Raw genomic sequence first — 27524 nt, 5'->3', positions numbered from 1 at the left:
ACCCTTATATAGGTATAGAAATCATACCCATATTTAGACATAGCCCATGCAGTCCTAATACAGGCATGGCTATTTCCACTAGTTCCAAAAAGCCACAACGATTTCATGGAAATATGCCTACACTTGCCCTAGCAAACACACGGTGGTGTGGAGCAGTTCGACTATCTACTTGTCCGACGCATCTCGCTACAGCAAGTGCCGAAGGAAACCGACCCTCCAGCTGATGCACTGACAGAGAAGATGCCTTTCTCTCGCTGAGAATCCAGCTCCAGTGTTTCCAAGCTCCCCTCGCGGGGTGTTGGCAAAATCGAGTCCTGAGACAGAGATACCAGACCTGCTTTATTCTAAACCAAGGTACGAAGCTGATTAGACCCTAAGAGAAATCTTGGATAGATTCTTGGCAAAGAATACTAAACCTATGCTACACTACACTTACTTCTTCCCTCGTACTAGACTTAGGTTAAGTACATCGGGGTAGGCGTATTTTAGAAACACCAGTTGAGTACTTTTAGCCTTTGTTATTTATGTATGTATTTTATTGTTCAGAAACCATACCATGCTTTTACAGTATTATTTTATAATACCCTTCTTGCTGTACGCATTATACTTTACAGCCAGTATTACGATTGTAGCAGTTCATTTTTTCTGCATGAGAAAGAAGACTGTTCAATAAATACTTTTATTGAAAACGCCCGTCTCTCTATTTCTCTGCACCTCTGATGAAACGAAGCATGCACGATTGACTGAGTGAAATATCTATCTATTGTTTCCACGACTCTGAAGATCAGTTTTATCTTGGGGAAACAAAGTTGTCATGTTTATGCAGTTGTCAGAAACTAATCTCTTCGTGTTTATTCGAGAAAGTTTCTAGTGACCTCTGAGCTAGCTGGTGCACACAATTAAGTTTAATATATTCGATAGAGACCTTGTCGACCTAAGTCCTGCGTCAATTCAATAGGATATATTATTCCAATGCGCAGAGCTTAATATTTAGTTATAGGAACTACACTACATGGCGCCCAACGTTTGGTAAGGCACTAATTTAACGTTAGATACTAGAGTAACTCAGTTGTGCTCTTCACAGAGACCCCTTTTTCCCGTAAAATACTCCAATAGACGTCTGGAGTGGGATAAAGGATAAAATATCCGCCGTTACTGAGTAGGACGAAACTCCTATGTATTAGTTGTTGGCTTGTTCAACGTTGAAGGATACAGTGTTCCAAAATATTGTGCACCTTATCTTTGTTCCCTTGAAGCTTGCTCTGCAAGACTTTCAACAAAATGTCGGATAGCGACACCGAGAATGGTGGACCGGCAGGCAATAACGCAACCAGTGGAACTGCAACTGCAACCCGACCAGGCTTTGACATTACAGGGTTTAATGAAGATGACACGGATGCTATAATCATCCCGGAAAATTTAAGGAAAACCATCACTATAAAGTTTATAACAAATGGCCTATCATCGAGAGGTGGTAGAGTAATTTTTGTCATCGAGGCACACGAATATCGGCAGACAGAGGTATTCTACTCATGGATTGTCTTCCCAGAGGCAATTCCCTTAACACATGTGTTCCATTTCTACAAAATAGAGGAACCTCCAGCGGAATACGTTCCTTTTGAGTTAATTGAAATTCCATTAACGTACCAAGAGCATGCGCTCTGGTTTAAAGGCGCCATACAACATCAAAATCACATTACCAGGCTCGGTCCACTAGGTAGACCAGGAGCAACATGGCCGGTACTAGCCAGCTATACACCACATCCTGCCATTGAACGAATGACAGGTCCAGAACTATTAGTTCAACTGAAACAAATAATCAAAATACATAGACAATTGGTTCAATATGTCATGCGGACTCTAACACTCCAACCTACTATCAGGATCCCACAACAAACCCCTCACCAGGGGAACACAAATAAAATGACACCACAGACTATACAATCAGTCATTGGTAAATTGCCTGCAAAACGGGTGCAAATTCTATTCTGGTTAGCTCCAAAAATTACTCAAATAGAGGCAGTATTTCCAGATAGTAAACCTCATGAGAAACTCAGAATTTTAACAATCTGCTTACCAATGGGGATCGCACCACATCTGGAGGACTGCGACACTTGGGGTACAGTCTTTGCTGCAATCTACACAAACATTCATGGTGTTCCGTCTATGGCAGTGATACCAGACGTCCTGAAACACATTCAAAATTAATACGGGGCATAACCTGCTTTAAATCTGGGTATGAAATTACTTAAAGATTTCAAACAGGTCTCAGCTATAATATTAGCTAATATTAAAGGTGACGCAGCATCCGCAGCGATCTGCCAAAAATTAAAAGAACTTGATGTAACTGAACAACCATATGAACTGGCCAGAATAATAGAAAAAATCCTATGAAGAACTAGGTAGAGATACTTTGGGTGGGAAACCAGTAAAGTCCCAACTTTCAGAAAATCCTGAAAAGGTTTTTATTAAAAACACTCTCACTACTCCTAAAAAGAAGTGGGAAAATACTAGACAGACACTTCCTAAAGAAAAGCTTTCTCAATCCAGAGGTAGGTCTCCTCAAAAGGAGCCCTCTGATAAAAGATATAACCTCAGGAATAGGGATAATTTGAGAAAACCTTATAGATATCAAGTTACTGATACACGTTCCTCTCGTACCTTTCAGACTTCCTCACAGAAATCGGAAAGAAGAGGACGGTCAGAACACAAGGAAGAAGGCGTGAAATCCAAAGATGATCAACACGTTCCTAAAAATAAGAAGAACCAATTCACCAAATAGAAGTAGCAGGACTAAAAATCAGACATGCTGAGGATCTCAAGGACACAACTCAAGAACAGGGAGTGAGCCTAGACAATGCTCGTCAGCGCAGCAGAAGTTACCATAGCTCGCAGGATCCTGAAGGATCATCTGGAGACAGGGAACTTGAATGAGTACATTCAAGTTGAAACTGCCAATTCAAGGGTTAGTATACCCCATATGTTATATGGAGTAACACTCCGGATGGAGGGGGACATAACTAAGAAAATAAGAGCACTCTTTTGGGAGAAGCTCTCTAAGGGTTATGACATTTTTCTAGCTGAAAAAGACTAGCCACCAAAATTTGTCAGGGAGTGCCCACATGGCAAAGAGATCATTATGCCAGCCTTCTCCAATCATATTCCGATTCATACAAAAATATACATATGCCAGAAAATGGGCTGTAGCCCAGGCTCCAGCATTATATAAAAATCATGTAGGATGGGATGAGAATTCTCCTCACCATAAAATCCAGTTAAAAAATCAACCAACTGCTCAGAGGCAGTATCCAGTTAAGCAAGAAGCTAAAAAACAGGTCAGGGAGATCTTAGATCAACTTGAATACCAAGGGTTGATTGAAACATGCACCTCGTCCATGAACAATCCTTTGTTTCCTGTCTCCAAACCGGACAATACATATTGTCTAGTTTTGGACTACAGACATTTAAACTCTTGTTGCAAAACATTTGCAGTACAAAATTCACACAGTGATGAATAACATTGTGCGCAAAAAATATAAAACTACATTAGATATTTCAAACGGTTTCTTCTGTCAAAATATCTCACCTGAAATCCTTTTTGGTACTAGAATGATTGTCGAAGACCTCGATCGTCATACTTCAGTGGTAGAACCAAAACCCTTTGATATCAAAGACCGTTTGGCTGTTTTACAGGACTTAAATGAAACAAGAATAAGTCTAAGCGACATATTGCAGAAGCCAACGACCACTGAAGACAAACCACCTGTCCCACCAAGGCCTGTCTGGATTCCAAAGATTGGGGATCTAGTCAGAGAAAAGATCACGGATAAGAAGGAATTTGGGCCTTCATACAGAAAACCAGTACCTGTGCTAGCAATCCACGGATCAAGAACAGTGTTACTGTGCTAGCAATCCACGGATAATTTGAAGAATCTGCAGTAAGAAAAGAAGGACTAAGCAATAAACCTATGGAACTTGTGCCTCTTGATATCCAAATAACAGTTCATCAAGACAATCCTGTCTGCAATGATATAGCCTCAGGCTATACTAATGTGACAAGGGACCAAGCAGCTCCAGCGATTTCAAGGAATCCGGATGCAATACCAACAATTGACAGAACTGCCTCTGGCTATTTCATCAACGTTGATACTTTTTCTGAGGATCCAAGTGAGCCCAAAATAATGCCGCCAAACAAAACTTTTAAAGACAAAATAAAATCACTTTCTCAGCAACTAGAAAAGACTTATCTGGATTCACCATGGGTTGAATTTTGGATTGTGTTAGGTGTACTTTTTCTCCTACTTCGGCTCATTCTTGTTTTAAGTTTGGGAAAGCTGATAGATGGAAAATATAATAAAATGGACACCGCAAGTAAGAACATCAACTTGCTCCTGAAGCCATACAAATCATCTCATCGAGAACCAAGAGACCTGTCATCAGTGAACATCACAACTGTTCCTATACCTGGTGGTATAGCATGGGACAGAACTGATTATGATATTTATGGTCCTGCCGAGCTGTTGAAGATTCCACACCAATTTAAGGTTTCCCTGAGTGACTTTGTTTCACCCAGCACAGAGATGTCTGCAAAATTTACAATAAACAAAGTTCGGTATTGCACTCACTTATTCAAAATTGTATTCCAAGTTGATCCAGTTTTCTATGTGTCGTCGGTGCATACGTAGGTACCCTACTGAGCATTTAGGGTATGTGATACATCAGGACATGCGTGTTCTGTGACTACAGGACACCCTCCTACTTTGCACTCCTTTTTACTTTTTAAGCATAATTACTCCAATCGTGTGAGTATCAAATCATGAAGTTTATTTAAACATTCTTTTGTAGCGAGTTTTCTTTACAGGGTTGTATTTCATTCATACAAATTTACATGTTCATCTTGTCATCCCAATGCATTTCAAGCATAATGCTCTTCTTCAGGGGATTAATTTAATCTGAAATTATAATACATGAAGTAAGTACCTGAATTTGTTTTACCCATCAGTTTTAAATTATACAATCTTCACATTATATGCATGTTCTATGATTCTGAACACTGTGCGTTCCTCTATACCTTATAGCCCCTGCTCAGCTGATCGTTTGTATTGTCACTCATATAACCTCGTGCTCTTAGCCCTTATATATCTGTGCCACAACTTCTTTTAGTGATCGGAACTCGGTTGCCCTTGTTTATACTTAAATTACTCACAAGCCTTCATTTCCAAGGTCGTTCGCACTCTGTGAATTAATAAATATATGATCCTGTATAAGGTTCAATTCACCGTGTCTTAACACAGATGCATAGCGCACTTATAGGTATTATATTTCAAAGCGCTCCTCTTACCCGATACGTCTTGTTGCCTCTCTCCCCTCGCTACTCTGGCGTGCGTCGCTCTAGCCCTGTCTCCCTGTGCACCTCTATGACCTAGTTCCGATCACGTGACCGCGTTAGCGTTCATGTTTACCTTCCCGTCCCTAATATTTCAGGCGAGTGTTATAATGATGTGTCAACAGCGAATGGTGTATATATCAGTTACTAAAAGACTTTTACACATATAACGGAAACAACATAGTCAAAATTTCACAATCCAAATACATTGTGCGCTATTCATCATTATGAGGATATCTATACATATCAAAAAATCGTTGTGTCCAAAAACGATTATAATTGTCTATAAAAAGCAATTCAGATCTAATCTTTCATTAAGCCCCTTTGGCTGTGTGGTACATAAGAAATTAATCCAAAACGCTTCTCTCCTCAGTAACTGATTGTCAATGTCCCTTCCTGGAATAATTTTCACAGTCTCCAATATGCAAAATTTGAGTTGACTCACATTATGGTTAGCTTGGTTGAAATGAGTAGCCACAGAGGATTTAATGTTTTTCAAGCGTATGTTGCTTTTATGCTCTATTATGCGGGTTTTTATTTTCCTTTGAGTTTTTCCCACATAGGATAATCCACAAGGGCATCGCAATAGATATATCACGTTCTCTGTATTACATGTTCCATTTACTTTCAACTGTATAGGAGTGCCTTTGGTTGGATGGTTGATAACGTTCCCTTTAATAATCGCTGAGCAGTTTCCGCAATTATGGCAAGGAAGTGTTCCATTGTATTTCACGGCTTCTTGTGTCGGTTGATTTAATAGTTCTTTGAGATTCTTGGTTCTCTCATAAGCAAAAATTGGGGGTGCAGAAAAAATTCCTTTGAAATCTTCTTCTAGTGCAAGTAGAGGCCAATGGTTGCGAATGATTTTTTTGATTTTAGTGCTTTTCGTGGAAAATTTTGACACAAATACACATCTTTTTTCATCACTTTTGATTGCTGATCTTAGCAAGTGCTGACGTTGTAATTTGTCTGCTCGATTGGCTGCAGATTCCAAAATGGGATCAGGATATCCTCTCTTTTTAAATTTTTGAAGTGTCTCTTGTTTGTGTTTGAGATATAGTTCGTTTGTCGATGCTATCCGTTTTATTCTTATGATTTGTGAAAATGGCAGGTGGTGTTTGAGTGAAGGCTGATGAAAGCTGTTGTAATGTAATAGGTTATTTCTGTCTGTTTCTTTGGTATATACACTTGTTGTGATTTCACCATCTTTGTTCGTTAGCAGTACGTCCAGGAATGACAATTCTTTGTTGCTCATGATACTCGTGAATTGTATTCTTGCCTCTATTGTGTTCAATTTGTCTATGGCTTCCTTTAATGTGGTTTCAGTACCTCTCCATAAGACAAACATGTCGTCAATGTATCTTTTATATACTATTAAGTTTTCCTTCCAAATTTCATTCTCTAGTATATGTTGCTCCTCAAATTTGTGCATAAAAATGTTTGCGTAGGTAGGCGCGGCACAATTGCCCATGGAAGTTCCAGAAGCCTGTATATAAAATTTGTCTCCCCATTTAAAGTAGCTGTGGAACAGCGTAAAGTGTAACAACTCCATTATAAATATTTTGAGATCTTCTGTTTTATTTTCCTGCATAAGTAGACTTTCAACTGCGGTTATACCTTGATCATGAGGGATTGATGTGTATAAAGACTTTACGTCTATACTTGCCATAATCATCTCTTTCGTGAAGTCACTTTTCCGTTCTTCCAATATATTTAAAAAATGTGTTGTGTCCTTCAAATAGGTTGTTGTATTCTGGACGATGTTCTGTAGATGTTTATCTATATACTTTCCAATGGGTTCATGTATAGACCCTATAGTAGATACTATAGGTCTCAAAGGAGGGTGGTACAGATCTTTATGGACTTTGGGAGTCATGTATATGTAAGGAACACTAGGGTTGTCTGTGATAAGATATTCCTTTTCTTTTTGTCCAATGGTTCCTTTGGTGATTGCATTCTCAATTATATTTTTCAAAATCTTCATGAACTCTCTGGTAGGATCCATAGTCATGATGGTGTAAGTGTTTAAATCTTGGACGTGTTCTTCTACTTTAGATAGGTAATAGCTGGTATCCATAATAACAAGAGCTCCGCCCTTATCTGCTTGTCTGATGGTGATTTGGGGATTGTTCGCTAGTTTCTTTAGAATGTTCCTTTCCCGAACAGTCATATTGGATTGTTTGGTTGCTGGTTGTTTGAATGTTTCTTCGATTTCAGCAATGACTACTTTTTCAAACGCGTCTAGTACCTTGTGGCTCACTGGAGCCATATATTTACTTTTACTTCTTAGGCCCAGTAGTGTATTTTCTCTCTGTGGATTAATAGTCGGTTCAATGACATTATCAAAAAAATGTCTTAGTCTTAAAGATCTTAAGAATTTGTATAAATTGACTTTGGTTTCTAGGAAGTTTGAATGGTACGTTGGGACGTACGATGTTCCTTTTTGTAATGTATTGATTTCTTGTTGTGTTAATGGTTGGCTGGATATGTTGATGACTAGATTTTCAGGACTCGACTCCTGGTACTTTGAGCTATCGTTTTTCGTTCTACTTGTTTTTTTGCTCCTCCTGGTTCGGTTTGGGGTGCTTGGCCTGCCTCTAAAAAATCTTCCCGTTGAGCTTGACCTGTGGTACTGGTACTCGCTTGAGTTTCAGTATTTCGGTTCGTTGGTTCTGTTGCAGGACCTGCTCTAGGTCTTCGGTCATATGTGTATCGTTTTTGATGTGAGTCCTCAGATGATGTATCATCGGTTGACGCATTTGGTTTTTGTTGTCGCCTTTTTGCGTAAATCTCAGCCCAAGAGTAAACCTCTCCTAGTCGGTAGTCTGTAGTGTCTCTCTTAAACTTCCTTAATTTTCTGTCATTTATTTCTTTTGTGTATTCGTCCAACTTTTTGTTAGTGTCTTCCAGAATTTGTTCCCATTCATCTTTAGTTGTTGTTTTAACTAATTCGTCTTTCACCTGGTTAACTTCCTTCGTTAGATCTTCTATCAGTTTTGCCAATTCTTCGACTATGAGTAATATCAAATCCAATGAACATTTGTTAAGAATTGCTTGCCAGCGTTCAGTAAATCTTGCGTTGTTCTTACATAACGTTGATTTGAGGGCTATCCTTAAGCCACGTGGAATGCGTAGCGCTTTGTGGTATTTAATGAGGGTACTTGCGTGTAGTTTTTGGTTTATGATCCTTTTTGATATGTATAGTAACTGTTTTAGGGTTGATTCTTTAGATACGGTACTTGGTATTATTTCCTCAGTTTCCCCAATCAGAGAGTAAATACGACTGGTGTCCTCCTCTGAGAACACTAGCGTTTCTGCTCGATGTTCTGTTGTATGGGCTATTTCTGCAAACTGCATGTTGGTCAAAGTGTTTCAATGAATTTCAATGTCGGTGCTAATACTCTGTGGCTCAGTGGAAAGTATCAATAAACAAAGTTCGGTATTGCACTCACTTATTCAAAATTGTATTCCAAGTTGATCCAGTTTTCTATGTGTCGTCGGTGCATACGTAGGTACCCTACTGAGCATTTAGGGTATGTGATACATCAGGACATGCGTGTTCTGTGACTACAGGACACCCTCCTACTTTGCACTCCTTTTTACTTTTTAAGCATAATTACTCCAATCGTGTGAGTATCAAATCATGAAGTTTATTTAAACATTCTTTTGTAGCGAGTTTTCTTTACAGGGTTGTATTTCATTCATACAAATTTACATGTTCATCTTGTCATCCCAATGCATTTCAAGCATAATGCTCTTCTTCAGGGGATTAATTTAATCTGAAATTATAATACATGAAGTAAGTACCTGAATTTGTTTTACCCATCAGTTTTAAATTATACAATCTTCACATTATATGCATGTTCTATGATTCTGAACACTGTGCGTTCCTCTATACCTTATAGCCCCTGCTCAGCTGATCGTTTGTATTGTCACTCATATAACCTCGTGCTCTTAGCCCTTATATATCTGTGCCACAACTTCTTTTAGTGATCGGAACTCGGTTGCCCTTGTTTATACTTAAATTACTCACAAGCCTTCATTTCCAAGGTCGTTCGCACTCTGTGAATTAATAAATAAATGATCCTGTATAAGGTTCAATTCACCGTGTCTTAACACAGATGCATAGCGCACTTATAGCCCTCAAATCAACGTTATGTAAGAACAACGCAAGATTTACTGAACGCTGGCAAGCAATTCTTAACAAATGTTCATTGGATTTGATATTACTCATAGTCGAAGAATTGGCAAAACTGATAGAAGATCTAACGAAGGAAGTTAACCAGGTGAAAGACGAATTAGTTAAAACAACAACTAAAGATGAATGGGAACAAATTCTGGAAGACACTAACAAAAAGTTGGACGAATACACAAAAGAAATAAATGACAGAAAATTAAGGAAGTTTAAGAGAGACACTACAGACTACCGACTAGGAGAGGTTTACTCTTGGGCTGAGATTTACGCAAAAAGGCGACAACAAAAACCAAATGCGTCAACCGATGATACATCATCTGAGGACTCACATCAAAAACGATACACATATGACCGAAGACCTAGAGCAGGTCCTGCAACAGAACCAACGAACCGAAATACTGAAACTCAAGCGAGTACCAGTACCACAGGTCAAGCTCAACGGGAAGATTTTTTAGAGGCAGGCCAAGCACCCCAAACCGAACCAGGAGGAGCAAAAAAACAAGTAGAACGAAAAACGATAGCTCAAAGTACCAGGAGTCGAGTCCTGAAAATCTAGTCATCAACATATCCAGCCAACCATTAACACAACAAGAAATCAATACATTACAAAAAGGAACATCGTACGTCCCAACGTACCATTCAAACTTCCTAGAAACCAAAGTCAATTTATACAAATTCTTAAGATCTTTAAGACTAAGACATTTTTTTGATAATGTCATTGAACCGACTATTAATCCACCGAGAGAAAATACACTACTGGGCCTAAGAAGTAAAAGTAAATATATGGCTCCAGTGAGCCACAAGGTACTAGACGCGTTTGAAAAAGTAGTCATTGCTGAAATCGAAGAAACATTCAAACAACCAGCAACCAAACAATCCAATATGACTGTTCGGGAAAGGAACATTCTAAAGAAACTAGCGAACAATCCCCAAATCACCATCAGACAAGCAGATAAGGGCGGAGCTCTTGTTATTATGGATACCAGCTATTACCTATCTAAAGTAGAAGAACACGTCCAAGATTTAAACACTTACACCATCATGACTATGGATCCTACCAGAGAGTTCATGAAGATTTTGAAAAATATAATTGAGAATGCAATCACCAAAGGAACCATTGGACAAAAAGAAAAGGAATATCTTATCACAGACAACCCTAGTGTTCCTTACATATACATGACTCCCAAAGTCCATAAAGATCTGTACCACCCTCCTTTGAGACCTATAGTATCTACTATAGGGTCTATACATGAACCCATTGGAAAGTATATAGATAAACATCTACAGAACATCGTCCAGAATACAACAACCTATTTGAAGGACACAACACATTTTTTAAATATATTGGAAGAACGGAAAAGTGACTTCACGAAAGAGATGATTATGGCAAGTATAGACGTAAAGTCTTTATACACATCAATCCCTCATGATCAAGGTATAACCGCAGTTGAAAGTCTACTTATGCAGGAAAATAAAACAGAAGATCTCAAAATATTTATAATGGAGTTGTTACACTTTACGCTGTTCCACAGCTACTTGAAATGGGGATATACAGGCTTCTGGAACTTCCATGGGCAATTGTGCCGCGCCTACCTACGCAAACATTTTTATGCACAAATTTGAGGAGCAACATATACTAGAGAATGAAATTTGGAAGGAAAACTTAATAGTATATAAAAGATACATTGACGACATTTTTGTCTTATGGAGAGGTACTGAAACCACATTAAAGGAAGCCATAGACAAATTGAACACAATAGAGGCAAGAATACAATTCACGAGTATCATGAGCAACAAAGAATTGTCATTCCTGGACGTACTGCTAACGAACAAAGATGGTGAAATCACAACAAGTGTATATACCAAAGAAACAGACAGAAATAACCTATTACATTACAACAGCTTTCATCAGCCTTCACTCAAACACCACCTGCCATTTTCACAAATCATAAGAATAAAACGGATAGCATCGACAAACGAACTATATCTCAAACACAAACAAGAGACACTTCAAAAATTTAAAAAGAGAGGATATCCTGATCCCATTTTGGAATCTGCAGCCAATCGAGCAGACAAATTACAACGTCAGCACTTGCTAAGATCAGCAATCAAAAGTGATGAAAAAAGATGTGTATTTGTGTCAAAATTTTCCACGAAAAGCACTAAAATCAAAAAAATCATTCGCAACCATTGGCCTCTACTTGCACTAGAAGAAGATTTCAAAGGAATTTTTTCTGCACCCCCAATTTTTGCTTATGAGAGAACCAAGAATCTCAAAGAACTATTAAATCAACCGACACAAGAAGCCGTGAAATACAATGGAACACTTCCTTGCCATAATTGCGGAAACTGCTCAGCGATTATTAAAGGGAACGTTATCAACCATCCAACCAAAGGCACTCCTATACAGTTGAAAGTAAATGGAACATGTAATACAGAGAACGTGATATATCTATTGCGATGCCCTTGTGGATTATCCTATGTGGGAAAAACTCAAAGGAAAATAAAAACCCGCATAATAGAGCATAAAAGCAACATACGCTTGAAAAACATTAAATCCTCTGTGGCTACTCATTTCAACCAAGCTAACCATAATGTGAGTCAACTCAAATTTTGCATATTGGAGACTGTGAAAATTATTCCAGGAAGGGACATTGACAATCAGTTACTGAGGAGAGAAGCGTTTTGGATTAATTTCTTATGTACCACACAGCCAAAGGGGCTTAATGAAAGATTAGATCTGAATTGCTTTTTATAGACAATTATAATCGTTTTTGGACACAACGATTTTTTGATATGTATAGATATCCTCATAATGATGAATAGCGCACAATGTATTTGGATTGTGAAATTTTGACTATGTTGTTTCCGTTATATGTGTAAAAGTCTTTTAGTAACTGATATATACACCATTCGCTGTTGACACATCATTATAACACTCGCCTGAAATATTAGGGACGGGAAGGTAAACATGAACGCTAACGCGGTCACGTGATCGGAACTAGGTCATAGAGGTGCACAGGGAGACAGGGCTAGAGCGACGCACGCCAGAGTAGCGAGGGGAGAGAGGCAACAAGACGTATCGGGTAAGAGGAGCGCTTTGAAATATAATACCTATAAGTGCGCTATGCATCTGTGTTAAGACACGGTGAATTGAACCTTATACAGGATCATTTATTTATTAATTCACAGAGTGCGAACGACCTTGGAAATGAAGGCTTGTGAGTAATTTAAGTATAAACAAGGGCAACCGAGTTCCGATCACTAAAAGAAGTTGTGGCACAGATATATAAGGGCTAAGAGCACGAGGTTATATGAGTGACAATACAAACGATCAGCTGAGCAGGGGCTATAAGGTATAGAGGAACGCACAGTGTTCAGAATCATAGAACATGCATATAATGTGAAGATTGTATAATTTAAAACTGATGGGTAAAACAAATTCAGGTACTTACTTCATGTATTATAATTTCAGATTAAATTAATCCCCTGAAGAAGAGCATTATGCTTGAAATGCATTGGGATGACAAGATGAACATGTAAATTTGTATGAATGAAATACAACCCTGTAAAGAAAACTCGCTACAAAAGAATGTTTAAATAAACTTCATGATTTGATACTCACACGATTGGAGTAATTATGCTTAAAAAGTAAAAAGGAGTGCAAAGTAGGAGGGTGTCCTGTAGTCACAGAACACGCATGTCCTGATGCAAAATTTACAAACCATGAATCTTTAGAAGGTTCATCAGATTATGAACAAATGTATTGTTACAATCACTATGGTCATCATTACTTGCACAAATCTGCACCCCTAGAAATGTTTATACTTTTAATCAATGGGAACACTGTACAACGCCACCAAAGAGTAGCTCGAAAACATTCTATAACACATTTCCATACTTCTCAGATTTTAATACCAAAAAATGCGGAAACATTTTACTCTAAAAATGTTAATAGGACAGGAATGAAAAGTATGTTAACCAACACAAAGCAAATTTATTCAGCGGCCTTTTATGCCCAGCTGTCCTCACTAGGCTTTGACTTTTGGAGTGACAACATAGACACAAAAACCGGGGTTCAAAAAAACGGCAATTACAGGGAATAGAAGCCTTGTTCCGAGCCTGTATTATTCCTGAACAAATATTGTTTTTAAATGACACTCTTCAACAAACATCCTGTCTTGGACTAGCCAAGATAAAAGATTTAAACAAACCTTCCATACCTGTACCTACAGCTAATAGTAAAAACACTTCAGAGGGAGGGGTCGATGTAAAAACTATTTTACTAAAAAACAGAACTGATCCTGAAAATGGAAAAAATGGTTAATCTGGCCGACAGACGCAAATAACTGTCAAGATAGATTCCTGAACAAGACACAAGGGTCTACAGTAACTAGGCCAGACCCAAGACATGTCCACAGACAACATCCAGGGATAGTAACAACTTACAGTGTAACTGTGCCTCGAGTGGCTACAAAAATCTACACTTACAGAGGTGAAACAACACTTAACTTTAGTTAAAGATGGTGTTGATTTGAAAAACTTCTTAGTAGGGCCTCATAAACCACGTCATAAACGTTTCATATACGCCGGTATTTATGCTGCTTATAATGAAGATTGGAAAGTCACGCAAATGGAAACTGCAGAACGAATACGAGAAATTTAACGTATTAATTTAGAGAAAGCTCTCTCTGTAATTGATAATGGGTTAACAACTCTGTCATTCAGAATTTATTCCTTGGACAGCATTGTATCCTCTGCTATAGACATAATGGAACAGGACTTGCTCATGTTACAACATGGACAGTCTCAATTGCGTTCTATAATGCTGCTAGGCTGGCCGTTACAAAATCTTCGTTCAGGCTATCTGCCTTGGCGTTTAATCAGCACCACGTCATTGTTTACTGGATATAACCTTACAGTTAAACAAATCTCTTTGGCACAGAGAGGAGCAGACTATACGGTGCTGAGCATAGAAAAACTGGAAAGATTACCATTGACTGTTTCTGAGAAACAAGCCATAGAATGGATAATACATGGCACCATTACGTTGCCAGTGACGATTTTCCAGTTTCAATATTGCTTGAAACACATACCTGCTGGCCTGTATGAAAGGTTGGGTAAAGAATACATGAAGTCAACCTGGGATTTACCATACACACACAAATGTTGGAGTGGGGGAAAATAAGTATTTCTTAGTGGTACACAATGTAACAGCGCACTAAGCGGTACACTTTTATGTCAGGGTATTAATTTACACAGAGCCTGTGATGGTTCTTCGACCAACTTATCCTGCCTCCTTTAAGGTTCTCCGGCAGCAGTGATAGTTCCAATTTTTGGGAAGCTTTCCAATGGGAGCTACATAATGTTGAATGATCACAGCTGTTGTGGAACAATGCCAGGAATTGCCTATCTCGTAACTGTGTCAGCCAGGGTCACTTGTTGTATGCAAGTATTGTTTCCTAAAAGCAAGACCGACGGGAAGTCACCGCTATGGCCTTCACTGAACATCTCTTCCAATCAAATTGATACTTTAAGCAGAATGAAAGCCATTCTTTTACAAAAAACTGTGCCACTGACCTCGTCCAAAGAGACCTATGATCTGCATGTTGCAAGGACTTCTGCGGAGATACATGCCCTATTATCAACAAACTGCCTCATACAGTTTGCAGGAATGTTAGGTCGTATCTTGAACATGTCTGATACCAGTGGTATTGTACATGTATTTAAGGCGATTTTTTCGGGACTGTTTGCACCCTTTGAAGCAGTCTTGAGCATATTATCAAACTTCTTGCGGACTGCCTCTCGTTTTGGGATTCGCAGCAGGAATCTTGTTTTTGCTACTTCTGCTTCGATATGGCAAGCCAATCCACCAACGACGCCGAGATCACCATGGAGAAAACCCTTCTGGCGATGAGTCATGAGCGCACAATACAAATGATGGGCTTGGCTCGGTTAGATCTGAATACCATATGGTTTTTATCATTTAGACCAATCTGGCAAGATTGCATCTTACCTGTTCTATGATGCCTGCTTTGTGGAGAAGAATGCATGCTAGACATCTGTCTAACACTTCCATCAGCACTGCCAACGGATGTTGACGCTTTGCTTGGTTCGGTAACAGCTCATGCATTGTGTTGTCCCCAACGGCTACCAATCCTGATGATGGCATTCATGGAGATCTTACCAGCACAACAAGCTGGCGGTGAGATACGTGGACCAACAGGCACACAGGTATCATCTACTGCGAACATTGCTAATGCGACTGACGGCGATGCTTCTCATCTGTGTACAATGGATCTACTTAAGCAGGTAGTCCAACTTTCACCTACAGTAGTAGACAAATTCTTTTCAAACTTAGAAGACTTGGGGCAAGACGTATCAAGGCTATTACCGGCTATTACCGGTCGGTAACGGCCGAAATCGGCCGTTACCGACCAGTAATAGACTTTTCCTATGTAGGAGGCACATTTATCGATTCGGTAAATAATGAATCTGTATTTACCGAATCATCATTTACCGATTCGATATTCACCGAATCGGTAAATAAAATGTAGGAAGCACTTCAAAGAGTGCTTCTGGGCTTTAAGGATTCGTTATTTACCACCAACTATTAGTTGGTGGTAAATAACAAATTCCTATGTAAATGAAAATCTTTGGGCATGTATGTGTGCCACATGTGCACACAAGCACTAATCAGGGGTGCAACAGGGTGTCAAAGTGACACCCTGCCACCCTTGACTTTTTCCCAATTTTACCGAATCGGTAATTACCGATTCGGTAATTGACATTCATTCCTATGGGCTTCATGGTCAATAGGAATGAATGGCAAATACCGAATCGGTAATTACCGATTTGGTAAATACCGAATCTTAACGATTCAGTATTTTTTACCGAAGAATTATCTACATAGCATTTACCGATTCGAAAATACCGAATCGGTAAAATTCGGTATTTTCGAATCGGTAAATGTCAATTACCTACATCTAGCCCTTGATGTTTTCTCCCAACAGCGAGAATGACTTTTGAAATTAGCACACAGCATTCTGACGAACTCTGAATTTGACCTTCACTTTTCAAAACAAAAACTCTGACTTTGGAACTCTATTTTTCTATGATTTAACTTTTTTCCAAATTGAAAATTTTTTGGGGCACAAAGTAATCTGCTTAAAGTAGAACTATTTTTAGAGAACAAGAATTCTTTGAATACTTCCAAGAGACAATATTTGACCTCGTTCACAAACAAAACAGTTTATATATTCTGTCATGGAATGGCCTCGACCTTTCTTGTGTACCTCAGAGCCATTTCATAAAATGTTATCTAATTTTTTTTTTTACTATAGCAACAAATCTTTATTTGGATATAAAAATAACATCCTTAAAAGAGACACCAACAACGATACACAATATAAAAAGAGAGAAACCTAAAAACTAGCAACACATAAGCAGCGACGGGTAAGTACAAGTCAGAGACATTATACAACTCCCCTTTGTAAGCAATCCAAATAGTATTAAACTAACTTTAATAGGGAAGAAAGTTGTTGTACCAGTAATTGGCAATAATGGGCTTGTGAACCAAACAACTGTTAGCAAGTAGTTACAATTATTAAAAATAAATACGAATAAAAATAGCAGCAACAGTTCAATAGCAACAGGTTGTAAGAAAATGCAAAGATAAAAAGAGTTTTTAACAGTTTAAAAATCTTGCAATTTGATTTAAGTTGTTGTCGACAGGAGGCGATATACAAGGCGAATGCAGGTTGTGAGGCCTATATTTAAAGCTGTGTTTTCTGGGCTTAGAGCCGCGATAATTGCTTGTCTGCAAGACCGAATTCCCAGCCTGTTCCACTATCTAATGACTCATTCTGATAAGCATTTTTCCAATATCACACTACATGCTTTTAATGAAAATATTGCTTTTTTAAATGCGTACATCACAAATGCTCATTTTCGTGTACAACCATTTCAAATGCATTTTATGTATTTTGGGTGGGATTGTGAACACATGCTTTAGATATGTTTTAGCTTAGTATTTAGTAATGTCAAACATAATAAAGTGGAGTGGGGGTTGTATAGCGTTTTTGGACCCTAGTGTTATTTTCCCGATTCATGCCCTTATATAGGTATAATTCACACTACCCTTATATAGGCATATATATCATACCCATATTTAGACATAGCCCATGCAGTCCTAATACAGGCATGGCTATTTCCACTAGTTCCAAAAAGCCACAACGATTTCATGGAACACTCAGCTTCAGCAGTCAGGGACATCCCCTTTCTTGAATATTGATTTGTTCTAGAAATCATGGCATTTTCAAAGAACTACCGTTCTTTGTTGACGTTATTATGTCCAACTTTACGTCAATCCAGGCACATTCAAGGTATAAATATGCCTACACTGGCCCTAGCAAACACACAGTGGTTTTGGAGCAGTTCGACTATCTACTTGCCCGACGCATCTCGCTGCAGCAATTGCCGAAGGAAGCAGACCCTCCAGCTGACGCACTGACAGAGAGGCTGCCTTTCTCTCGCTGAGAATCCAGCTCCAGTGTTTCCAAGCTCCCCTCGCGGGGTGTTGGGAAATCGAGTCCCGAGACAGAGATACCAGACCTCCTTCATTCTAAACCAAGGTACGGAGCTGATTAGACACTAAGAGAAATCTTGGATAGATTCTTGGCAAAGAATACTAAACCTATGCTACACCAAACTTACTTCTTCCCTCGTACTAGACTTAGGTTAGGTACATCGGGGTAGGCGTATTTTAGAAGCACCAGTTGAGTACTTTTAGTCTTTGTTATTTATGTATGTATTTTATGGTTTAGAAACCATACCATGCTTTTACAGTATTATTTTATTATACTCTTCTTTCTGTACGCATTATACTTTACAGCCAGTATTACGATTGTAGCAGTTCATTTATTCTGCATGAGAAATAAGACTGTTCAATAAATACTTTTATTGAAGACGCCAGTCTCTCTATGTCTTTGCACCTCTGATGAAACGAAGCATGCACGATTGACTGAGTGAAATATCTATCTAATGTTTCCACAACTCTGAAGATCAGTTTTATCTTGGGGAAACAAAGTTGTCATGTTTATGCGGTTGTCAGAAACTAATCCCTTCTTGTTTATTCGAGAAAGTTTCTAGTGACCTCTGGGCTAGCTGGCACTCACAATTAAGTTTGATATATATGATAGAGACCTAGTCGACCTAAGTCCTACGTCAATTCTATAGGATATAATATTCCAAACGCGCAGAGCCTATTGGGAATATAGGAACTACACTACACAGCCAGGTCTCCGGCCCTTTCTAGTCCTTTGTAGCCATCTGGGCAAATCTTTGATCAGGAATCCTTTTACTTTTTGTGTCTCAGAAGCAGGTAAAATGTCCAACCACCTAACCCATGGAGAGCAGTTCCAGTCCCTAGGTCCCAGCAGGATACAAGAGTCCTAGAGTGAGACTTCTTGTTCCAGAAAGAGTTGTGAGTCATCTTCCAGAGGGCCTTCTTTTTTAGATTGAGTCTTCCCAGGTCTAGGAATGTTCTGAGGAGGTGGTGATTGTATTTACAGTTGTATCTTGTGTACCAGCTAGTGACTGGAGAAATTCCATCACTAACTTCTAACTATTGTCATACAATTTCTTCATACCCCTTTGTGTCACATTCTCTTTACCTGACTTTAAATTTCCCGGCAGACCCTGTTTCAGTTTTACAGAACCCAGCTTCCACCATACAGGCCTGTCCTCAGCTCTTTGTCGACGCCCCTATAAGGATGAGCTCTCCTCCCACCACAGCTAGTACCAGTTCTCCCTCCTACTGTGACTGGATCCTGGTTGCCAGGGTCTCTCCAGGAAATGAATAGGAGAATTCCTCCCAGTCATCTCCAAGTCAAAAGAGAAAGTGCTAACGCTGCCCTGTGCTCTGCCAACTGGTCCTGTCCCTACCAAGATAGCAATTTTTTTCTATCATCAGTAAACATCAAGTGGCTCTTCAAGGGCTCAGAGTCAGCCTGTTCCCACTGATCCAGAAATATCAACTGTCCCAGCCACACATGTTTTTTCCAGCTCTTCAGGTTTCAAGCCAGTTCTGTCTCAGGCAGGATAAAGTCAATTTGTATAGAAATTATTTTAAATCAGAGTTTTACAATTAAACAGGAAATAATTTGAAGCATTTAATAGCCTTTTCCTAAGTGAAAATAGAAAATAATTATTTCAATCACCTTTATGCGTTTTCAGAGAAAAACCTAGAAAGGTCTAACCAAGGAAAAGCCTTTTGGATGTGTTATTTACTGTGAACACGGACTCATTTCAATATGTAGATTGCTCTGTATAGATATATTAGCACCATGCCCCATGGGCATTCAACGCACGCAACAGGGCACACTATAGGTATGACTTAAAATAAGCTTTTCCTACTTGGTAAAGACATTTTTCTCTGTTATATGTCACTGCAGTGCATTTAATCTGCAGCCAGAGGCCAGTGGTGCTTTCTGGCTGTGTAAATACACTCCAACCCACATATGACATTGAACTTTCCATGCAATAGGTGCACTTTAAGCACCATGTGCAATGGACTTATAAAGAAGTTAAATAGACCAATTGGATGAAACCAACTGTACCAATAGCATTTCCGTGCCAGAACACATGCAGTGTATCACTCGATAGCAGTGTCACAGAGCACAGAGTATTAATATCAGCAACACTAGGTCTAGAGAAATGTGAAAATTTGGTGTGACCTTGCCAAAAAGGCAACAATCCATATGGTCGCACACTGCTCCTCCTACCAGCGGGTTGGCCCCTAGGCATTATGGTTAATGCAGTGTGTTCCAGTGTGTGCCCTTCTGAAAAAATGTCGAGTATATCCACCGTTGTGCTGGCCATCCCTGAACACATGTTTCTAGGTCGTTACCTTTCATCAGCAGGGAATAGGCGTGTGCATGGGGCTGCTGCGTAGGCTGCCAAAAGTGTTCTCAGGTCTTGATACCTATCGCGGCGCACAGGTGCGTAACCATGAGCTCGTCAGCTCGACCGGCTCAAGGGAGCCTTAATAAACAACAATCCATATGGTCGCACACTGCTCCTCCTACCAGCGGGTTGGCCCCTAGGCATTATGGTTAATGCAGTGTGTTCCAGCGTGTGCGCTTCTGAAAAAATGTCGAGTATATCCACCGTTGTGCTGGCCATCCCTGGACACGTGTTTCTAGGTCGTTACCTTTCATCAGCAGGGAATAGGCGTGTGTATGGGGGTGCTGCGTAGGCTACCAAAAGTGTTCTCAGGTCTTGATACCTATCGCGGCGCGCAGGTGCGTAACCATGAGCTCGTCAGCTCGACCGGCTCAAGGGAGCCTTAATAAACAACAATCCATATGGTCGCACACTACTCCTCCTACCAGCGGTTGGCTCCTCGGCATTATGGTTAATGCAGTGTATTCCAGCGTGTGCGCTTCTGAAAAAATGCCGAGTATATCCACCGTTGTGCTGGCCATCCCTGGACACGTGTTTCTAGGGCGTTACATTTCATCAGCAGGGAATAGGCGTGTGTATGGGGCTGCTGTGTAGGCTGCCAAAAGTGTTCTCAGGTCTTGATACCTATCGTGGCGCGCAGGTGCGTAACCATGAGCTCGTCAGCTCGACCGGCTCAAGGGAGCCTTAATAAACAACAATCCATATGGTCGCACACTGCTCCTCCTACCAGCGGGTTGGCCCCTAGGCATTATGGTTAATGCAGTGTGTTCCAGCGTGTGCGCTTCTGAAAAAATGTCGAGTATATCCACCGTTGTGCTGGCCATCCCTGGACACGTGTTTCTAGGTCGTTACCTTTCATCAGCAGAGAATAGGCAGCAGAGAATAGGCGTGTGTATGGGGCTGCTGCGTAGGCTGCCAAAAGTGTTCTCAGGTCTTGATACCTATAGCGGCGCGCAGGCGCGTAACCATGAGCTCGTCAGCTCGACCGGCTCAAGGGAGCCTTAATAAGCAACACTTAACCTGCCCTTACAGCTAAAGTCCATTTGCCCTTGCAGTTGGTCAGACCATTTCACGATCTATTTCTCATTTTCCATCAAGGGGGCCGCTAAACCTATTTTACAAGCAGGTAGAGAAATCCGGAAATGGAAAACCATGGACCTACCCTCATTTTTAAACTCACTGAACTCTTCCCTCCCCGTGCCAAGTCAAGACATAGAGACAGCCGAAACTACGCTCACTCAGTGGCTGCGCCAAGCCGCAGACTGTCATGCCCTCCTGATTAGTTTTAGTAGATCTCGAGGGAACGATGCTCATAAATGGTTCACCTCAGACCTAAGGAAACTAAAACTCGAAATCAGACAAAAAGAAAGAAAGTGGAGAGCGAACTATTTACCACTTGATAGGGTAATTTACTGTTCTGCTAGAAAGGCGTATCAAAAGGTTCTGCTTCAACACAAAACTGAATATTTCTCTGCAAAAATCCTGAATTCAGTGAACAGATCTAAAGAAATATTCAGCATTGTGAACGATTTGTGCAATGACGACAGGACAGTTCCCCCCACAGTTCCCACACAGAAACTCTGTGATTCATTGAACCAATTTTTCAGTGAAAAAATCGCAAAAATAAAACAAAATATAACTAGCTCTCCTACCCCTACCCCTTTAGATGATATTTTTTACAATCCTTCAACACTATACACTTTTCCTATTATTGATCAAAACATTTTTGTTGAACTCCTCACACGAGTCAAATCGGGGTCGCCCGACGACATTTGTCCGCCTTACATTTTTAAAGAAATAGGACGCACCATTCCCCAGAGCATCCTTCCCTTACTTAATGAATCTCTTACTCAGGGTAAGGTCCCTAGTAGTTTTAAACATGCACTACTGATCCCGTTGATTAAAAAAACGGGTATTGATCCACTGGACCTAACAAACTATAGGCCTATTTCCCTTCTACCCTACCTATCGAAAATTTTGGAGGCTCATGTCACCAACTGTCTCTCCAATTGTATTGAATTTACTGAATACCTAGAATTCAATTAAGCAGGGATCCGTCCCTGCCACTCGACAGAGACAGTTATACTTGCAGTCCAGAATACTTTAAGAACCAATGCTGATAACAACTTGCATCAGGCTCTGGTGCTCCTTGATTTGTCGGCGGCGTTCGACACTGTTGACTATTCCATCTTGGTCGACCGTGTCGAACAGGCCGGCCTCAGGGGCCCTGCCTTGAGCTGGCTGCAGTCCTTCATATCTGAACGCACTCAATCTGTGAGGTTAGGTATGTTCACAGCCCCCAAAATCAGTAACTCTTGTGGAGTTCCTCAGGGCTCTTCCATGTCCCCTTTATTATTTAATCTGTATCTGCGCCCTTTGTTGTATTCTTTGAAAAATCACAATGTCACAATATACAACTACGCAGATGATTTACAACTTATTTTTTCCCTGAGCTCTCCTGATGCAGTTGTAGAATTCCAAGCCACTATGACCCACATCCAAAGCTGGATGACTTTGAACCATCTTAAGCTCAACCCGGGCAAGACAGAACTTGTCTTGCCCGGGAAAAGCGAAATCAGCTGGGGCCCTCATTTTTGGCCCTTGGACTTGGGAAATCCCCCCGGCAAATCTCAATCCGTCAAGAGTCTGGGGTAACCATCAGTGAGGATCTCTCACTGAAAAGCCAGATAGGAACGGTAGTCTCTTCTGGATTCTTCCAGTTGAGAAAGATAAGAAAAATCGCCCATTTTTTAACCCACTCGGCTCTGATTCAGGCAGTCATCGCCTTGGTTTTATCCCGCCTTGATTTTTCGAACAGTCTTTATCTGGGTCTTCCAGTTGGTCAGCTTAAAAGACTGCAGTATCTGCAGATTCAGGCAGCCAGGCTTATTTATAAGCAACCTAAGTGGCAGTCCAACAGGCCAGGCTTAGAAGAACTACACTGGCTGCCTGTGGCGCAGAGAGACGCATTCAAGGCCGGATGTATTATTTTTAAAGCTTTGCAAAATAAGGGCCCGAAATTTATAAGGCAGCTGATATGCAAATATATCCCTTCACGCAGCCTTCGTTCAGCCCATAAAGATTTACTTTTGGTACCCCAGTATAAGAAAAAACGTCAGGGAGGCAGCAGCTTTCACTACCTTGCAGCCTCCCTCTGGAACTCCTTGCCACAATCCCTGCGACAAACTGAAAACCTTCTTTCGTTTAGACATGCTTTCAAGAGATGGCTTTTTAAACAGGCATACTCTAAATAGATGACTGCCGAAAATGCCTTGCTGTGTTATGTCTTCAAACCCACTGTTCAATAGCGCCATGAAGCCCACGGGCGTACGTGCGCTGAATAAATAAACAATTAACATAACATAGCATAACATCCATATGGTCGCACACTGCTCCTCCTACCAGCGGGTTGGCTCCTCGGCATTAAGGTTAATGCAGTGTGTTCCAGCGTGTGCGCTTCTGAAAAAATTTCGAGTATATCCACCGTTGTGCTGGCCATCCCTGGACACGTGTTTCTAGGTCGTTACCTTTCATCAGCAGGGAATAGGCGTGTGTATGGGGCTGCTGCGTAGGCTGCCAAAAGTGTTCGCAGGTCTTGATACCTATCGCGGCGCGCAGGTGCGTAACCATGAGCTCGTCAGCTCGACCGGCTCAAGGGAGCCTTAATAAGCAACAATCCATATGGTCGCACACTGCTCCTCCTACCAGCGGGTTGGCTCCTCGGCATTAAGATTAATGCAGTGTGTTCCAGCGTGTGCGCTTATGAAAAAATGTCGAGTATATCCACCGTTGTGCTTGCCATACCTGGACACGTGTTTCTAGGTCATTACCTTTCATCAGCAGGGAATAGGCATGTGTATGGGGCTGCTGCGTAGGCTGCCAAAAGTGTTCTCAGGTCTTGATACCTATCGCGGCGCGCAGGTGCGTAACCATGAGCTTGTCAGCTCGACCGTCTCAAAGGAGCCTTCATAAACAACAATCCATATGGTTGCACACTGCTCCTCCTACCAGCGGGTTGGCCCCTAGGCATTATGGTTAATGCGGTGTGTTCCAGCGTGTGCGCTTCTGAAAAAATGTCGAGTATATCCACCGTTGTGCTGGCCATCCCTGGACACGTGTCTCTAGGTCGTTACCTTTCATCAGCAGGGAATAGGCGTGTGTATGGGGCTGCTGCGTAGGCTGCCAAAAGTTTTCTCAGGTCTTGATACCTATCGCGGTGCGCAGGTGCGTAACGATTAGCTCGTCAGCTCGACCGGCTCAAGGGAGCCTTAATAAACAACAATCCATATGGTCGCACACTGCTCCTCCTACCAGCGGGTTGGCCCCTAGGCATTATGGTTAATGCAGTGTGTTCCAGCGTGTGCGCTTCTGAAAAATTGTCGAGTATATCCACCGTTGTGCTGGTCATCCCTGGACATGTGTTTCTAGGTCGTTACCTTTCATCAGCAGGGAATAGGCGTGTGTATGGGGCTGCTGCGTAGGCTGCCAAAAGTGTTCTCAGGTCTTGATACCTATCGCGGCGCGCAGGTGCGTAACCATGAGCTCGTCAGCTTGACCGGCTCAAGGGAGCCTTAATAAACAACTATCCATATGGTCACACACTGCTCCTCCTACCAGCGGGTTGGCCCCTAGGCATTATGGATAATGCAGTGTGTTCCAGCCTGTGCGCTTCTGAAAAAAAGATTTCTCGGCCACTCTCCGCTGCCTCAATTTTTCTCCTCACGTTTCTGCCCCTACACATGACCAGGGTCACATACTGGACCAAATTTGGTCAGCATGCTGTATGGTCCTTTCCCCTACCATTCTCACCTGCACCTGGTCGGATCACTTTATTGTTTCCTTCTCTATTCACCTGGGCTCCACTGACAAACCCCCTTTACCTAAAAATATCCTTGCTCGTAGCTGGAATCAGGTCGATCTGAACTCTCTTTCGCTCGCCCTAGCCTCTTCCACCCCTGATCTCGCTGATCTTCCTCTTGACTCTCAGGCTGAGGCGGTCAGAACCTGGCTATCCTATTCTTGTGATCAGGTTGCCCCGCTTAGGAGGGTTAAGACCATTCGCCCCCATGACGCCCATAAATGGTTTAATACTGACTTAAAAGTTCTTAAGTTAGATCTTAGACGGTCTGAGCATCAGTGGAGACGTAAATATTGTCCCACTCTTCGGGCCAAATATAAACTTCTCTCCCATGAATACAAAAGAGCGATTTTCTCGGCCAAAACTAAATACTTTTCCGAGAAGGTCGCCCTTTCGGCTAACAAATCGAAGGAGATCTTTTCCCTAGTTCACAATTTAGCCTCTTCTGATCGCGCCAGCCCTAGCCCTGTCCCTTCTCAGATCCTTTGCTCTTCACTTAACGACTATTTTATCGACAAAATCGTTAAGATCAAATCTAATATCCCCACTTTATCTTTTCCTGGCCCGCCCTCTGTTGTTCCTTTGCCCTCTTCTTTTTTAGACCATTTCTCGCCTATATCTCTGGACTCATTCCATGCCCTACTCACCAAAGTTAAGTCCGGATCGCCGGTGGACTGTGCTCCTGCACGTATTCTTAGAACATTTTTCTCTAGCTGCCCAGCGCCCCCTCTCTCCTTTCTTAATGCTTCACTCACCCAGGGCTTAGTTCCTGCTTCCCTTAAATCAGCTATCGTCCTACCTATTCTTAAAAAACCCGATCTGGACCCATCACTCCCTTCCAACTTTGGGCCTATTTCTCTTCTCCCCTATTTGGGTAAGATCCTCGAAAGTCATGTAACATCTTGCTTGTCCATCTATATCGAGGAGAACCATCTCTTGGCCTGCCATCAGGCGGGCTTCCGCCCGGGTCACTCTACGGAGTCAGTGGTCCTTGCTGTGCTTGATAAGTTGAAGGGGAAAGCCGACTCCAATCTTCCCCAGGCCCTGGTCCTCCTCGATTTGTCCGCTGCGTTTGACACGGTCGACCGATCCATCCTTCTCGACCGTGTTGGCGCAGCGGGCATCAGGGGTTCTGCTCTTTCCTGGCTTGCGTCCTTTCTTAAGGGACGGACTCAAGCAGTTCACCTTTCTGGTTTCTCTGCCCCTCCTCGTTCGGTTTCTTGTGGGGTCCCCCAAGGTTCCTCTCTTTCCCCCCTTCTCTTTAATCTCTATATCTACCCTCTCATCTTGTCCCTTCTCGATATGGGGGTCTCTGTGTATAACTACGCAGACGACCTCCAGCTCGTTTTCGATCTTTCTTCTTCCTCTGACTCCCTTTCTAAACTTCGCTCTACTTTGGTTTTTATATCTGAGTGGATGAGTTTCAATCATTTGAAACTCAACCCGGACAAGACGGAGCTGGTTTTGACGGGCGGCCCTTCTAACCCCTGGTCTTCTTCTTTTTGGCCCCTCACTTTTGGCCCTCCCCCTGTACCTGTTGCTTCTGTTGGCACCTTGGGTATTAGGGTCAGTCAGGATCTTTCTATGCACGCACAAATCAGTTCTGTGGTCTCTTCTTGCTTTTTGTCTCTTCGTCTTATTCGAAAAATGTCCAGTTTCTTTTCTTCTGATGCCCTCAAAATTATTATTATGGCTTTTATCACTTCCCGGCTTGATTATGGAAATGGCCTGTACGTGGGCATTCCAGCCTACGAAACGCGTCGCCTACAGGCAATTCAAAATCAGGCTGCCCGGCTCATCCTTCATCTTTCTAAAAGCTCTCACATCACTCCGGCACTTAAGTCCCTTCACTGGCTCCCTGTCCTCCAGAGATCCCTTTTTAAATTGGGCTGCCTAGTTTTCCGAGCCCAGGCCCGCTCTGCTCCTTTGTTTATCAGTTCCCTCATTTCTTCTCACGACCCCACCCGCACTCTTCGCTCCTCCACTCTCTCCCTTCTTCACCTCCCCCGCTTTCGCAAGACCAGAACGGGTGACACCAGGTTTTCTGTTTTGGCCCCCCGTTTCTGGAACTGCCTCCCTCTATCCATACGTTCTATTCCCATCTATTCCCACTTCCATAA

The sequence above is a fragment of the Lissotriton helveticus genome, chromosome 4_1, assembly GCF_964261635.1.
Source record: "Lissotriton helveticus chromosome 4_1, aLisHel1.1, whole genome shotgun sequence".
Lineage (NCBI taxonomy): Eukaryota > Metazoa > Chordata > Amphibia > Caudata > Salamandridae > Lissotriton > Lissotriton helveticus.
The sequence above is the reverse complement of the archived record's forward strand: the minus strand, read 5'-3'. Positions refer to the sequence as shown.